This window comes from Triticum aestivum, chromosome 1D (assembly GCF_018294505.1).
Source record: "Triticum aestivum cultivar Chinese Spring chromosome 1D, IWGSC CS RefSeq v2.1, whole genome shotgun sequence".
Classification (NCBI taxonomy): Eukaryota; Viridiplantae; Streptophyta; class Magnoliopsida; order Poales; family Poaceae; genus Triticum; species Triticum aestivum.
The window spans coordinates 421,735,812-421,747,907 of record NC_057796.1 but is presented as its reverse complement, the minus strand read 5'-3'; positions in this window follow the sequence as shown (position 1 = coordinate 421,747,907).

The window sequence follows — 12,096 nt, the reverse complement described above, 5'->3', positions numbered from 1 at the left end:
ATTTGGCATGTCAATTAGGGAGCACAAGTATAGTACTAAACTTAATTTTCTGATGAAAGTGGCAAAATACAGGCCAGCAGTTGTGAAATATCCTTATCTTACCTCAATGGGATATTACGGTGCACATACAGATTGGAAGTCTTGTCTCCATTTGTGCAGTTCACTAAAATCAAGCAACATTATCGTACAAGTAGCACAACATATGAAAGCACACTGCAGAATCATGTGAAAGAAGGCTAGTACTGACCTCTCATGATGCGGAATTCAAACAACTCACAAGAAGAAGATCTGAACCAAATTCGCCTTAACGGATAGGAAGTAAGATCTCCTCTTGTGCAGTTCCACTAAGATCAAGCAATCAAGCAACGTTGTCGGTGTGACATTTTGGTTGAACTGCACAAAACACTCTTAAAACAAAAGTGTTTTGTGCAGTGCAACAAAAGGTCACAATGGCAACGAGGTGAAGTAGATAACCCTGTTTACACAGAGGTGCAAAGGAAACAATTAGTGGTCAATAACGGTGGATGACACAGAAGCCAACAAAAAGAAGCATCTACCTTATCTAAATGGGAAAGAAAGCAAGACAGTAGCATTTCTCAAACGGTGGCATTGATTAATATTAACATAGAGATTATATTAACAATAAAATTCGTTAAACATGTAATTTGCTTTTAACTGTGGCATTGCATCAATTTTCCAGCGGCATTATTAGAGGGTGTTTGTTTACAGGGACATTTTGGTGTAGGGACTAAAAAAACTCCGTGTCAGTCCCATCTAAACCAAACAGGAGGGACTTTTAGGGACTAAAAGTGGGCATTTGGGACTAAAGAAAGAAGACCCCGAGGGAGTCTTTTTGGGACTTTTTCCAACAGTTGCCCCTGCCACGCATCGCACCTTGTCTCTATTAGTTCATTACTAGGGGTAACATGGTCTTTTAGCATGTCATTTAATAACCTCTAGTCCATGTTTAGTCCCTGGAACCAAGCAGGTAGGGACTAGGGAGTTTTTAACCAAACAGGGCCTTAGATTAACAACAGCTAATGAGTTGCACGGGACAGTGGACGCACCAGCACCATGTGCATCTACCGATGTACTGTGGTCATGCACAGTCTGTTGCAACAAAGAACAAACAACCAAGGAGCATATTTGTGTTGGTCCCAGTTTTGTTATCTTTAGACACCTTTCCCTATGTGAGCGCAGCAAATCTAGTCCTGCTCAAACTCTACAGCCTTGTCCCTTCCTTTCCTTTTTGAACTAGTACTTTCGCCCCTTCCTTTCCTCTTTGAACCACGTCCTAGATTTATGCGATACAACTTTCCCCACTACTTTCCCCCATTCCTTTCCTCTTTGAACCACGTCCTAGATTCATGCTATACAACTTTCCCCCTTCATTTCCTCTTTGAACCACGTCCTAGATTCATGCTATATACAACTTTTCCCACTACTTTCCCCCACTCCTTTCCTCTTTGAACCACGTCCTAGATTCATGGTATACATGCAGCTAGAGCAATGCATGTGGAGTAAGTAAATTATACCTTAAGGTTCTTGGGGCGTGGTTCGGTGGGCGACGGGACGGCGGCGAAGAAGAAGGGGTCGGAGGCCCTCCCGCGCCGCCGCTGGGTGGAAAGTGAACAGCTGCGCCGGTAGTCCCTCGCCGACGGCGACAGCGTTAAGCCTCCTTCCCTTCCCGGCGGACGGATCCTGCCGGCTCTTTGAGCAGCAGTGAGGGGAGAGAGAGGCCAACGAAGTCTTGTTTAGATCTGGAGAGGGCGAGAGAGTGTGAAGAGAGCAACTACAAGCGCTGAGGCTCCAGCGGGAGAGGGCGAGAGAGTGTGAAGAGAGCAACTACAAGCGCTGAGGCTCCAGCGTGTATATATATACTGGAGAGAGAGTGTGAAGCGTGCAAACCCTAGAAAACATTTTGACCAGTCAAAGAATCCACCCGAGACCTCAAGTTTGATGAGCGAACAGGCTAACCAGCTACACAACCCTCCCGTTATGTTCAACGAGAGGGAAATAACCTTTTATACATTCCTGCATTCGTGTGACAAGCATGCCGTGTTTTTTGTGTGTGTGGGAGTCATTGGGATTTCAATCATAATCGTGTCATGTGGCTTTGGTGGTAAGACTATCCACAGTGGTGCAGAAATAATGCAGCCTTAGTCACCTTACCTCTCTCCACGTAGTACGTTGGGTCCCACCAGTCAGAGGGTGAAACAAACAAATTAATAAGAAAAATTAAAAGCGCCAGCGGTGTATCTTACCTCACACATCTCGCTACTGCTCGGGAACACTGTCCAATTGATCCCTCTGTTCGCTCACGTACTATTTTAAGTGAATCCTTATTATAACATGCACACAAATTTTGGGCACTTGTATTCGACTTAAGTCAGTGTGCCACCGTATCTCGTATACTTACTACTCCCTCCGTCTAGGTGTAATAAGTCACGTTAGAAGGTGCAACGGGACCAAGGTGCGTGCGTGTGTGTGTGTGTGTGTGTTTAACAGCATGTGTGTGTTAGAGAGAGCGACAGATCGACCTACTCCTACAGAGAGATGTTGTGTAGTGTAGTACGATTTTAGCCGCGAGAGTCGGTGCATCCTCTCGTTTCCGGGCGTGTCCGGTAGGGACATGTGGACAGCTGCCACGCCCGCTCCTGACCAGCCTGGCCCACCCAAAGCCCCTCCATCGCCCGCGCGCGCTTCCCGCCCGAAACGGTCAGCGCCGCTCCAAAGAATCGGTGCCGCATTCATGCCCGGGCAGAGCGGACGCGACCTCTCACTGGCGCAAGAGTGATGGTTGCTTCGTCCGTCCAACTTACTGCTGGGTCTATGTGATTTGACGGCTCATTGGTCTTTATTACTGAGGTGGTAGGACTGCTGGATGTCCCACGCTTTCGGCGAAAGGAGGTACTACTACTAGATTACAATTTTCTCCATTCTTACAGCGGAGGCGTGCAAGAGCAGTGAAAACACACAGGCTCAGTGATTACATGGCCCACCTCACACTATCACCGTGCGACACCTAACTCTTTACATAGTACTCCCTCCGTTCCTAAATATTACTAGATGAGTCCCCGCGCGTTGCCGCGGAACAGCGGTATATCTCTCTGCGCAAAATTATCGATTTCATAGAACTAAAAAAAACTCTATAACCGCATGACAAATGTGGTAGCCAAACTAAATAAACTCCCATCATCATTTAGATCATCCCACGTAAGGAAAAAAGATCAGCCAACTCCTACTGCATAATGGGATTATATTTTTCTTTTTGACATGTTAATGGGACTTAAAAGCTCACTTACATGCATGCTACCGGTGCATGCTTGCATGCAGACATGTTGATGTGATTTAAAACCCACTCACATGCATGTGCCACGGTATTTCTGCATGCTTGCATGTGGCTTAGTGCGGAGCCTCTCAACGTCTAGATCAGACGGCTATTATGGACTGATTTACTTCATCTAACGGCTACATCAATTTTGATGATGTGGCTCAAGGAGAGGATAGAGAATTCCTAGTAGTGGGGGCTAGCTATTACTAGTAGATAAGTCTTTGTAGAGATTCCACTACATACGGAACAAAATGAATGAATCTACACTTAAAATGCATCTATATACATCCGCATGTGGTTCATGGTGAAATCTCTACAAAGACTTATATTTAGGAACGGAGGAAGTACTAGTATAGTACGTACTGTAATTTATCAGCGAGATAAATTTGTACAATGCTATGAAGCTTCCAGCTTCTGTTACATGTATCTTGCGTCCAAGGTTGCCCGTTGCAACATTTCATCAAATACAAAGGAGACTAACATGCATGCTATTGCATCTCAATGATTGACAGATCATAGCAAATATGTACTCCCTCCGTTCCAAAATAAGTGTCTCAACTTTGTGCAAACTTTAGTACAAAGTTGTACTACTACTAAAGTTGACACTTATTTTGGAACAGAGGCAGCTAAAGAAAAAAACGATCCATGCAGTCCCTAGCCCTTGAACCGTGAACCCTGACCAGGCTTCAATTTGCTGGCAACGTTCGAGCTTCCTAATAAATGAAGTTTGCAACCTTTTGACCATCGGATCATTTTGTGCAGTTTCACCAAAATCGAGATGAGCATCCCTGTGGCAAAGAAATTGAAGAAGCGTGATTAGAATAAGATTACTGGGACTAGTTGATGAGACATAAACTCATCACAAATACAGTACGTAGAAGCCAGTAGAGGTATGTGCGGGGCAAAGAAGTAGAGAAATATCCACAGGGAGTGATGTGGGCAGCTGGAGCAGTGGTGCAAGCCGGCTGTAAAGGGAGTTGTACCTGAGGGACGTAGCTCAACCTTGAGGAGGGCGGCGGGAGGCGGCAACTGCCCACGTCGCGGCAGTGAGCAAGGGACGAAGGCAACCTCACCGGCTTTGTGAGAGAGAACGGCGGGGACCCCTGATCGGGACGTGCCGACAGTGGGTTTTCGCCGTCGGCGACGGCCACCGCATCTACACTAAGCATCCACCCCTTCCCCAAGCGGACGTGATCCGCCGGGATGTTAGAGATGTGGCCACAGTCGTTTTGTGCGAGAGAGTGTGAAGAGAGCAACCCCAGCAAGCAACCGTGTAGGCTGGCCCGTCCTGACTATGTATATAGTGGAGCGGTTTCCTTTTCTCTCCATATGAACCTATCATATTGCGTACGTGCCACTGAAGAAAAAAACTTTATTTATAAATGACGCGGCACCTACTACTCGTTCTCCTATAACCTTGCGCTTGGCATCTCCAAAATATTAACCTTGCGATTGGCTCTTCGCCTCTTCGGGAAGTCGAGCAATAATGGTAGTGCAGTATATATCGTTCTGGCTATATGAGACCGAATGAATTGCTGCACGTCCACCACGTGGGCGAGGGTCGAGGGGCGAGGGAGAGTGCTACATACGGAGCAAAATGAGTGAATCTACACTCTAAAATACGTCTATATACATCAGTGTTTGGAGTATGTACTAGTAGTTCATATTGAAATCTACTAAAGGACATATATATTCCAAACAATATGATATAATCTCTATAACCAAGGTAGTAGGGACGAGGAGTAAACGGAGGGAGTAGTAAATTTTTCTCCTCGTCCTGCGAGCCACCGCGCGCATGGGCGAGGGAGCGGGCGTAAGGCGGAGCAAGCTTCACCTCATCCTGCGAGCCACCGCGCCCGTGGGCGGGGGAGACGGCGTACTAAGCAAGCTTCTCCTCGTTCTGCGAGTTGACGGGACACATCAAAAGTACTCCAGTGTATAGAGCCTTGCCTCTAAGGTAGGCCCCACATGGTTTGCCTCTTTTTTTAACATAACACGTCAAGTCGCAATTTGTTTGTTCACCCGTGGTAGACGATCCTCCCTCCACCAAGTGGACAACCAGTACACGTGCCAAATTACCACGTGGGCTGCCTTTTTCGTACAGAAATGAGCTCCACCGTGTACCCGCGCGGGTGTGGTTGGGAAAGAGACGGGAGTACGTGCGCCGTGCATGCACCTCTTCTCTTCGTGCACGTCCCCCACCTACGTGGGTGTGTGTGAGAGATACAAACCGCGTTCGTGAGTGTTTTTTGTTTTGGGGTGGGGGTGGGGTGGGGGGTTGATTTCGTGAATTATTTGTGGGAATATGTGTCGATGACATCTCAAACAAAATTTTGCATGCAATGTGTGTGAAATGGAGGCCTATCCATATCATACATAGAGGGTCGGGCAATCCACGAGAAGAGAGGGAGGGGTCATAGCTATCGATAGAGTCGAAGAGAGGATCAAGTGGGTGGGTGCGAGATCGATGAAGAGAGCCATCGAAATTGTGTGTGTGTGCAAGTCAAAGATATAGGGCGACTGGCCTACCGGAACGTTAGAGGGCACATGTCAAGTTTGTGTGTGGCAGGGAGACATGACTAGAGCGCTCGATGTATCGGTGTGTGTGGGGGGAGGGGGTGGGGGAGGGGTAGGCAGAGGCCTAACTATAGAGGTAGAACGACTCGTATATGTGTTGAGAAGGAGAGACCCAGCTATGTCTTGAGGGAGATCGGTCGACATCCATACATAACTGAAGGACGGGAAATATGATGGGACAGAGAGAGAGAGGAGAGAGAGAGGGAGGGAGAGGGAGGGAGAGGGGTAGAGTGCTGGATGGGTGATGGAGTTGCTTCTCGAAGATGGTGGGAGAGGCCTACTAGACAAACTGAGGGTGGAACTGCAATGTTATCAATAAGAGTGGGGATGTGTTTCTGTGTGTGCCTGTGCGTGATAGATCTGTCGGGACGCATCCATGGATGATGAAGGGGAACCATGTGTTTGGTAAGCAAACCTAACTAGATCGGTAGATCAATTGTTGTTTGTCGGAGGAAGGGAGAGACACAACTAATGAGGTAGATCGATTGACGTGTGGGTAAAAACGAGTTATAAGGACCTAGCTAGCTATATGTATAGCGAGAGATCGGTCGGTGTACGTCCATTTGTTAGAGGCAAATAAGGCCCAGCGAGACGGATAGACAGAGAGAATGGAGCTAGGAGGTGGTGCGAGAGGCCCAACTACTAGCTAGATAGGGGGAGGAGTGTGCGGTTGTGAGATCGATGAAAAGAGGGGCGAGAGTTTACACGTGTGTCTGACCGTATGAGAGACACGAGGCAAGGACACATAAAGGAGGAGATTGAAGGTGTGTGTGTATGTTGTAGGCAGGCATCGCTGGAGAGGTTTATCGATCGGTGTGTGTCGGAAAGGAGTTGTGGAGACTTTGGGAGAACGACCTAAAGAGAAAAATCAATGTGCCCGGTGGATAGAATGCCGAGGGAGGGGGAGGGCGAGGAGGGCGTGTGCATGCACGAGAGAAAGTTAGTGGTAGCTACAAAGGTTAGAGGATTGTGTGGGTGTAAGAGACTAACAAAGATCATAATTTGATATGAAAGCGGATTCATATATTTGAATAGGAGATCATAGTGTTTTAAACATTGCATGCATGAATATAGCGGTGATACACGTGTTGTGCACATGTTATACCATAATGTGATAATGCATGGCGTTTGCAACTCACAGCTAAATGCCGAACAATCTAAACCATACTATACATCAAACAATCTCACATTTTATTTGAATTTGTGATAATGTGTGGCGTTTGCAGCTTACAACTAAATATCGAACAATCTAAACAATACTATATATCGAACATTCTCACATTTTATTTGAATTTGTGGTAATGTGTGGTGTTTGCAACTCACATCTAAATACTTGTAGGCGTAGGGGGCGGGGCACCATACATAATGTGATAAACACATTATACATATGAGACATGGTTTAGATTATGAAGATCTAGCTAGAGCTAGAAATGTAATGTGATTTGAAATCAAAATAAAGTGGATTCAAAAAATCTAGTTCGAGTTCATATAGTACACATAGTTCATATGTAACTCGAGACTAATCATGTGGTGTGCTGTGAAGATAATACACAAACGATGGTTTAACTTGACAATAATGATGATTGTAGATCTTATTAAAACAGAGAAACGAATTCAAATGCTTTGACTTCACAACAATCATTACTGTAGATCTTATTCAAATAGAGAAACGAATTCAAATTTAGTTCATATTGAAGCGGTAGTATATACGTTTGGAATGCACTAAAACGTTCATTTGAGTAGTAGGTTGCATGCATTATACACGTAGCGAAATATTTTAATTGAACATAACATGAATTCAAAGTTTTGAATGACATTTGTAGTGCGCATTGATTTGGTACAGTACACGTTAGCCTTGTCCGGAAATTTCAACCCGCGCCTTGTTAGCCTGAAATATTTAAGATATATCTTTGTCTCGTTGTGCTCCGACAACTCCCTCCATCTCAACCCGCGCCTTGCTATTCCGAAATTACAACGCGCGCGAAAACTCCCACCTCCTGTGAAATCCCGACACGCGAAATGCCCGTGGTACCCCTGAACCGAAAGAACCGCCTCAAATCGGTGGGGGTACTTTCTTAACTTACCCCACATTTCGGACAAGCGCGTCTCTAAGCCATGGTTCCCCACTGCCATCTCATCCGCCCACCCATTCGTACACCGAGGCCGCGAAAACCCGCGAAGAAACCCCACACCCTGCTCCGTCCGCCACCCAGCCGGAGCCTCTTCCCCGACGATGTCGTCCACAGCAACACCTCGACGTCCCTCATCCACCGTACCGGATGAGGATCCGTCGTCGATCTCATCGTCCCGCCGGCTCAGCCACCCCGTCCTCCACCTCCAAGGAGCTGCCCCGACGTTCCCCTCATCTTTCGCGCCACCTCCATTCCCACACCGCCGTCTTCACCTGCACCACCGGAAGAGCATCATCATCACCGTTTCCTCGGATGAAGCTGCGGCCTAATCGGCGCCACCAAGAGGTTGTACACTAATCGCCGCATTTTCTTCTTGATTCGATCTCACGGTGCTGCCGGCGCTCGGTCCCGAGCCGACACGGCGCGGCTCCATCCACGGCGGCGTCGCCGGCCACTTCCTCCACGGCGTCGCTCCCTCGGCGGCGACGTCCACATCAGTAGGAGCTGCTGCTGCTTTAGCTCTCGCTCGCGCTGCTGCTCTGCTCTTGCTCTCGGTCCCCTGCCTGGTCTGCTCTTGCTATTGCTCTTGCTCGCACTGCTGCTCTCGCTCTTGCTCTTGCTTGCGATGCTGCTCCGATTTAGCTACACTTCAGTCGACTGAATCGACTTTTGGGTCAGTCGATTTCAGGGGGTGGGGGGGGGGGCTCGACGGGGTGAAGGAAGAACCAGCCGCAGCGGGGAGGGGGCTCGCTGGAGAGGTACCCCACTATCTATGTTAGGGTTCAGGATGCGGGCGGTGGTCGCCGGCGTTGGCGGGGCGTTGGCGTGGGGATCGCCGGAGAAAAAGCTCGGCACGGGGGGCCTAGAGGGATGGCCGGGGCGGCGGCGGACCGGCGGTGGGGAGTGTTTTCGGGGCGGGCGGGGCGGCGCACCGCCGGCCTCGGGCGGCGGGGGGCTGCTGTTTGGCCGGTGGTGGCTGGCGGCTCAGGGGGTGGAGGTTGAAGATGAACCGCAGGCCCTTGATTTCGTATCCAACGGCTGCAAAATAGACTGAACAGAGATGAAAAAGTCAGTCGACCGACATGTAGCCTCACCTTGCTAGTGCGTTCAGTTACGACAGCAAAATTCAGTTTCAACAGCAAAATTTAGTTTCGACAGTTAAGTTCAGTTTCGACAGTTAAGTTCAGTTTCGACAGTTAAGTTCAGTTTCAACAGTTAAGTTCAGAGATGAGCGGCTGATGTATTTTACATGTAGCACTTTGTGGTTATGTATTTTACGTCATGTATTGGAGATGCTATTAGAATTCCACTCAGGTTAACGTTGTTCGTTGTCTCTCTTGTCCTGCTTCAGCCTCGGCGTCGTACAACTCACCGGAGTTGCTCCAACGACGAAACCCTCCATCACAGCGGAAGCAGTACCTCGGGCTCCATCTCCAGACGCCTAAGATCTTCTTCCCCTCCTCCGACAGCAAAGTCAGCCGGAGCATCCTCACCGGCCAACCCAATCACGCTGAGATCGACATGGCTTCGCCAAAGAGGTTGTACACTTGTTGCATCTCTTTTTTACTCTACATGTTATATATATTGTCCACTGAGCACACGGATTTGTTCCTTTAGTGTCTCCTTGAAAGAAAAAACGTAGGAATTTTAATTTTCACTTGTCCTCCTTTTCAAATTCCTATTCATGAAGCACAAGACTAAGAGATAGTAGCATAATAGCATTATAACCGTACATTTTCTTGTGGTTTGACTTAATCTCACCATGCTTCTTTGCATCCTGTGATCTTCCAATTGTTGTGAATCAAACACCCAGATTGGCAGAAATCCTGTGTTTTTAAATTCTCTGTTTTGCACGTGCATTCCTATCCTATTCCTGTCTATTTCCTATCCCTGCATTGTTGGTATCCTCCAATTCAAACGAGCCCTTACAGAATTACTTCTCTTACAGATAGTTGTCAAAGAAAACCTTGTGTGGTTTGTCCCGCTCCTACTGCGCCGTCGTCCACCCCAGCTCAGCTGCTCCAACGACAGAAGGGTCCAGCACAGTAGGGATCCGGCCTCCAGACTGTCTTTCGCCGCCTCAGATCTTCTTCCCCGCCGCTGGCAGCCATGAAAACTGCATTACCATCATCAACCGAGCAGATGACCTCGAGGACTACACGGGTCCGCAAGAGAGGTCACACTCTTTCGTGTCTGCTTACGTTATGCATCGCTTAATATTACATGCTACTTTATCGTCCTGTTCACCGATTAGACTCTGAGTCAGCTCCAAACTAATGGTCAAACTTGAGTTTTTAAATGGTTGTAGGGTACATATCGGGGCCGCTATCAATAGTATCTATCTACTATCTGGTTAATCTCCGGTGTCTACTATGAGTTTCATGTTGGGTGGGAAACAAACAGTAAAGAAGCCATTATCTGTATTTTTTAACTGAAGCCATTATCTGCCTGCTATTATTGGTTTTGGGTCTATCCACAGGTTGCTACCATCACTCTGGATTTCTGCATGCACTCCTTACATAATCTCACTATGTTTTATTCCTATGCATGACAGTTATTGTAAACAATGGAACTGAACATGTAGAGCAAAAGAGACGAGCCTTGCATGGCAATAAAATTTCATGCAGACGTCGCTCCATGGTAGGCGCAAAGGCAGCCCCCCTCCACGCATTTCGGATTGTAATCGAGAGGAAGATATCTGTTCTGAGGGGGATTCAGAAGGAGAAGACAACTCCTATTTACCCCCTGAGGTCTTCGCTCTAACTTGGCATGCTGATGTTGGTTATATCATGCATATGGTGTCTTGCATTGCTTACTTTATACATCAAATATTTCATCTGCTTAGTTTAGACATCCTTTGTGCGAATGCCATCAGTTTAGTTTATTCATCATTTATGTGAATTATGCAACGCCATCTTGTTTAGCCAGGCATCATATATGTGAATTTTGCAATGCCATCCTGCTTAGCCAGTCATCTTATATGTAAATTATATCAGGCCATCCTTTTTTTCATTACATATTACATTTGTCAACAATGTTAGTACATTCAACTGCTCTTCGTGTGCATCAGCCATTTGACACGGTGATGGCAAATTCTGGAGTGAAAACAAGGTCTTCAGAGCAGACTATGCTATCTGACGAAGCGCATATCTCACTGGTTACGGATAGCTCCTCAAAGGAGGATTCAGAGACAGATGACCAGTCCTATTCCCCCCCGAGGTGTATGCTCTAACTTGGCAGGGTTATGTTGCTCATATCGTGCGCATGGTGTCTCGCATTGCTATGTCATTTGATTAGTTTAGACATGCTTTGTGTGAATGCCACCTGTTCAGTGTCTAATTACCATATATGTGAATTATGCATTGCCATCTTGTTGCAAGACATTATATATGTGGATTATACAATGCTATCTTGTTGCAAAGGCATTATATATGTGAATTATGCAATGCCATGTTATTTAGCCAATCATCATGTATGTGAATTATATCATGCTATCATTTTTTTGTATTACGTGTTCCATTTGTCGACAATGTTTGTATATTCAACTACTCTTCCTGTGCATCAGCCATTTGAAGCGGTGATGGAAGTATCTGGAGTGAAAACAAGGTATTCAGAGCAGACAATGCTACCTGCTGAAGCAGACATCTTGCTGGTTACAGAGAGCTCCTCAGAGGAGGATTCAGAGACTGATGACCAGTCCTATTTCCCCCCTGAGGTCTATGCTCAAACTTGGCAGGGTTATATTACCCATGTCATGCACATTGTCTTGCATTGCTTAGTTTTTTACATCATATATGGATTGCCATCTGCTTACTTGCTCACTATATAAATCATATATTTGAATTATATCATGCCATCATGTTTACATAGTACATACACATCATCTATCTGAATTATGGCATGGCAACCCATTTAATAAAGACATCATATAGTTATATCATCTCATCCTGTTTAGTGTTTACAGTCATCATATTTTGAATTATGGCATTCTATCCGTGAATGTATGTGAATTATGGCATGCCAACCTATTTAATAAACACATTATATAGTTAT